General features: G+C 43.3%; 1 long non-coding RNA gene across 1 annotated transcript; it reads right to left on the bottom strand.

The window, feature by feature from the left end:
* Positions 1-3,226: 3,226 nt before the first annotated feature.
* Positions 3,227-3,877, bottom strand: LOC139415630 (uncharacterized). The gene is made up of 3 exons (XR_011634969.1): positions 3,766-3,877; positions 3,554-3,682; positions 3,227-3,295 (listed from the first exon to the last, which is right to left on the bottom strand). It is a non-coding gene; the product is annotated as an uncharacterized lncRNA (long non-coding RNA).
* Positions 3,878-5,716: the final 1,839 nt, after the last annotated feature.

The following is a 5,716-nucleotide window of genomic DNA, read 5'->3' as shown; positions in this document are numbered from 1 at the left end:
CACTGCAGTTCTTGAAACAAACCTGTGCGCCTGGCACCTACTGTCATACCCCGTTGAAAGGCACTTAAATCTTTTGTCTTGCACATTTACCCTCTGAATGGCACATTATACACAATCCTTGTCTCAGTTGGCTCAAGGCTCAAAAAAACTTATTTAACCCGTCTCATCCCCGTCATCTACACTGATTGAAGTGGATTTAACAAGTGACATCAATAAAGCATCATTGCTTTAACCTGGTCAGTCTGTCATGGAAAGAGCAGGTTTCTTAATGTTTTGTACACTCAGTGTACAGTGGGGAGTTTTGGTATTTATTACGATCCCCATTGTAGTCTTTCGACGACCTGGGCCAATGTTTCATTGCAGACAAGGAAATAGTGTGTGACTTATTATATCGTACCTTGTGTTGATATTCTATTCAAACCAAACTGAGCATGGAGAACATCATTGGTATGTTATGGTGAGTGATCTTACTTGAAACATCTTCTCATACAAAATCGGAATCATTCTCTTTACATCTTATATAAGTTCATACATTGAATGTTATGTATTGCTAATAAATATGTGTATTTCTCTGTACATTATGCAAAGGGTAGATCCTCCGTAGGCAATAAAATAGGGGTCATATTCCATTGGAAATAGTACATGCATGGTGAAAATGTTCTCTTTCTCTCAGTGGTATTATACCTCATCTTGCTGAAAGTACTCTAATGATTTTTACCTTGGCACACAGCATTTCCCATTTCCACCATATACTCAAATACAAAGATCTGAGGCCATATATGTTAAGATTCTTAGAGTAGGATTGCTGATCTAGGATCAGATCCCTCCTGTTCATAATAGTCTTATTCATTATGATCTAAAAGGCTAAACTGATCCTACTCTGAAAAGTTTGATACAGAGCCCCTGAGCTGATCGAAGCAGAAGCTGGAGAAGCAACGACCTGCTCTATTGGTGAGGGGGTGTGGCCTATAGTCACACCCCGATTATGACCCTGAGTGGAACCATGTATAACAAAGTCAAATGGTCTGAAAAAGTCACTGCTTTCTTCTAATGAGTCTTGACAAAAAAGGCCACCATCTGTCTTCCTGTTGCAGTTCAACTTATCAAATCAAACAGTTTAAACAGGAGAAAATTAACCATGGTGCCAGAAACTACCAATTACTAGTAGATGGAGCCACCTGAAAATGTACCTACAATAACATAATAAATTGTCAACGTAGACAGACTACAAACAAATACAGAGAATTGTAAAATAAAATAAAATGCCACAAAGGGATAAAGCTATACTCAGCAAGTTGACATCATCATACAAAATGGGGAAACCTCCTACTTACAGACAACGGTCGTGTTCCTTATACCCAGACGTTTCTGACACATGCCAGACCTTACAACCCCTGGATAGGCATTACGTATCAGCCAACCACATTATGTTATCGCAATTTGGTGCCCGACGGCACAGTCGACGACGTGGTACGCAAACAATGGTTGATGCATGCAACGTCAGAGCAGGGGAGCGTGACCAACATCATCAAGAGAATACAAATCTGCCAAGAATGAAATGATTGGCTATTCCCAATGTGGGCGTGCTACAAGAGAGGATGCAAATTGTTACATAGGTTTAATAACTGTATTCTTGGCAGATTTGAATTCTGTTGTTGCCATTGTCTAATGTTGTTCTATTGATGATGTCATCTTGCTAAGTGTACCTTTAAGAGTTTAGCAGTGTGCACCACCATCAGGCACATACGGTGTAGAGACTGAAGGGTTTTCTTCAACAGATTTCTTCAACTTAGCATTCACTCAGGATTTTGGTGTAAGGTAGCATCTATGGTGGGGATCAGCATTCTACAATATCCCTATAATATTATCTTAAGGATATTATCTGTATTTGGCTATATGGATAATATCTCAAGAATCAAACTTTATCTGAGACACAGAATCATGCGCTGCAATGAGGAAGGAAATGGGGTAGCTAGTGAAGGGGTAAGCAAAGGATTCTCTATCCTTCATTCTGATCCTTGACCATACCAAAGCAGAGCTGAAATGACTGACAATAATATATTTCATTACTTGGTCCACTCAAACAAGTAAGTTGACCAAAGTTCAGTTACGTACTGAAAGATTTTGAACTGGATGTCAAATAAATGAGCACGTTTATGTTTACTTCATTAGTTCAACATTTGTGCTAACTAAGGATATTCGCTAACAAAATAAGTTGCTGAAGAAAACGTCTACATTGAAAGACAAACAATGCATGCTTGCTAAATAAATATTTGCTCAAAAAAAGCTTTAACGCTTGCTAATCAAGCAAATGTGCTGACAAAACCATGTTGGAAAAAACTAGCTTTGTAAATATTCATTGTTTATGAACAGAACATGCTTACAAAACATGTTCCTAACAAAGAGTATTTGTGAAAAATATTTCGCTAAAGACAAGGGGATGAAGATGACTTCACGTGCCCAGTTCTGATTGCTGCCACCTGACGAATATGTTGGTATTGCAAGGTTTATGTAGACATCTGGAATCTTATGTTCCGATAAGTAGAGTTGTAACCTTAAACTCGTACATCAAATCTGGCTGCTGTTTCCGAAGCCCAATCGCTACTAGAGTGCACAAAACAAGATAGTTTCATTCCCAGATCGGACGATAATTAAGAAGATGCCTCGATCGCCCCACGTGGCTAGTTCTGAGAAGTGATTCTGCTGCCGGTACCCTGAGTCACACTCTAAGAGGTTTTGAGTCTATATTGTCTTTTCTACAGCCTCTGTTCCATGGCCTTGTCCATCAACCTACTCCACTCTCCCTCTCACCGATTCCTTTCTTCATTCTTCAACTTGGAAGGTCTGAGAGCATTGACAGAGACAGAGAGTTAAGTAGGGCGAGTCTGGCCTGTTCAGTAGCCTACAGTCTGTGGTCAACATGCCGGAGTCAGGAGGGAAAAGGTGGTGCCCAAGATGGGAGCATGTTAGTCTGCCTTTACCCACCCCACCAGAGAAGAGGGTATGGGTCAGGATATCACCTTCCCTTTCTCTCTTCCCACTCCATCTCTATCGCTCACTGCTGCGCCTCTTCGGCCTCGGGCTGGGTCTGGGCCTCAGGTTGGGCCTCCAGCTGGGCCTGCTCCTGAGCAGGCCTGGCTGGGGGAGGAGGGGGCTGCGGGGGCATTGCCTGGTGTTGTCTCTGGCGGTAGGCTATGACGGTGCCTAGCTGCAGGGCGATTACCATCATTAGGTAGAGGTCCCACTCAGGGCCCAGGAGCTGGTCCAGGTCCACCTGACTGACCACCTCACTCATCTGGTGGAGGGGGGAGAGAGATGATACAGGGTGGGAGGGGAGAAAGAGAGAGGGTCGGTCGGAGGGAGCAGAAAGAGAGAGAGAGCATTGACAACATTGAACAAACATAGTACAATCCCATGAATCCTGTACAAATGTAATAAATTAAGTTAGCCTCAAACATTGAGCCTGGCCCCCATGAGTTGAAATTGAAACGACCAGGGAAATGAAACTCCCAGAGGCACCGGGTCCAGGAAGTGCTCTGTACTGTACACTCACGTTGAGGTCGTGCAGGTATTGCAGGGTGTAGACCAGGCCCAGTTTACACAGAGCCAGGAAGACGGGCACCTGAGCTTCAGGACTAGCCTCAGCAGCCATGTCGTAGAAACGCTTGGCCAGGTGGATATCCTACAGGAGGTGGGAAAGTAAGGGGTTAGACTTATAGGGTTGCATGTGTGTATGAATGAGTTTGTTTATGTGCGAGTTCCCACCTGTTTGATGCCCAGGCCTTTCTCGTGCATTTAGCCCAAGTTGAACATGGCCTGAGCGCTGTGCTGCTGCTCCGAGGCCAGCCTATAGTGGATGACAGCGGTCTCGTAGTCCATTTCAGTACCCGTACCTGTAGAAATGGTACTCCCCCAGCTTTATCCTAGACACTGTATAACCTGGGCCCAGTTTTTCAAACCAAATGTCATGGGATCATATAACATGATCTTTGTTGTAGCATATTACATATTACATAGCAGGTTACGATGGCAACACCCATCCTTAGCACGCGCTCCAGCAGGTGTATCTCACTGATCATCCCTAAAGCCAACACCTCATTTGGCCGCCTTTCGTTCCAGTTCTCTGCTGCCTGTGACTGGAACGAATTGCAAAAATCGCTGAAGTTGGAGACTTTTATCTCCCTCACCAACTTCAAACATCTGCTATCTGAGCAGCTAACCGATCGCTGCAGCTGTACATAGTCTATTGGTAAATAGCCCACCCATTTTCACCTACCTCATCCCCGCACTGTTTTTATTTATTTATTTTTCTGCTCTTTTGCACACCAATATCTCTACCTGTACATAACCATCTGATCATTTATCACTCCAGTGTTAATCTGCATAATTGTAATTATTCGCCTACCTTCTCATGCCTTTTACACAATGTATATAGACTCCCCTTTTTTCTACTGTGTTATTGACCTGTTAATTGTTTACTCCGTGTGTAACTCTGTGTTGTCTGATCACACTGCTATGCCTTATCTTGGCCAGGTCGCAGTTGCAAATGAGAACTTGTTCTCAACTAGCTTACCTGGTTAAATAAAGGTGAAATAAAAAAATTAAAAAAATATATATAATGGGATATGTTGGAAAATGTGTAGAATTGCATGAAATTTGCTTTAAAACTGCAAAAATGTCTCTGTGCCCCATGGCAAAAATAGTAGAATTCCATGACATTTGTTAAAAAATTCCCAAATTGTCTCTCCGCCCAATGGCAAAATGCGTAGAAAGCAAGCTTTCTCTTTACACCCCATGGCAAAAATGTGTAGAATTGCAGGAAATTAAAAAAAAATAGAAATGTATCCACTTGGTGGGGGGGCCTCGCAACCAAATTGCGCTAAGGGCCCCCAAAAGACTAAAGCCGGTCCTGTCTATAATAATGGCTAATTGGCTGTGTGGAGGTCAGTTCCCTTGTGCTACTAGCTCTATGACCGATCCTTTATGCTTTCTGTATAACTGGGCCCGGACTTTGTCACTCAGCTGTTTTGGGTGGGGGAGATAAGGTTGGCCTCATATAATGGCCGTGCCCTCTGGCCGTGCATCACATTGTGCTGTCCCCACACACCACACGCCACTATGGGGTGGCTTTTGATTGCCGTGGCAACCTGTGCGCTAGTCTCCTCTGCCAAAGGTAAGTGCTGGAACCAGCAGGAGAACAGCATGCACAGAGTCCCTATCTGTGCATATTTCACATTTTACACACACACACACACACACACACACACACACACACACACATTCCACACACATTCCACACACTTGTCAGTTACTGTGGCCACATTGTTGGGGCGAGCAGTTTTTTCTGAAAGAGGGGCCTGGCTTGGGTAGGTCGATGTTGGTTTAGATAATGGAGGACCTGTTTAAAAAGGAACATCAGGGATTTTTGGTTTCAAAAGTTAGACATATAAAAGTTTGGCAGCCCGCAGCAGTGATGATGAAGACTACAGAAGTAGATCGTAATCACAACAGAAAAAATATGCTTTCCTCATAACCTGACTTCAGTTTCTCTTGGTCTTTGTATTGGCTGGGTTATGTAAGCACCAGGACAAACTCAGCAGGCAAAACTGGTTGTAATGACATCATAATGATGTCATTTCAACCAGTTTCTGGTTGTTGTAATGACATCATTCCAACCAGTTTTGCCTGCTGGGAAGACACCCCTTCATGGATACTG

Source organism: Oncorhynchus clarkii, chromosome 8 (assembly GCF_045791955.1).
Source record: "Oncorhynchus clarkii lewisi isolate Uvic-CL-2024 chromosome 8, UVic_Ocla_1.0, whole genome shotgun sequence".
Taxonomy (NCBI): Eukaryota; Metazoa; Chordata; class Actinopteri; order Salmoniformes; family Salmonidae; genus Oncorhynchus; species Oncorhynchus clarkii.
This window is presented reverse-complemented; position numbering and strand designations above follow the sequence as displayed.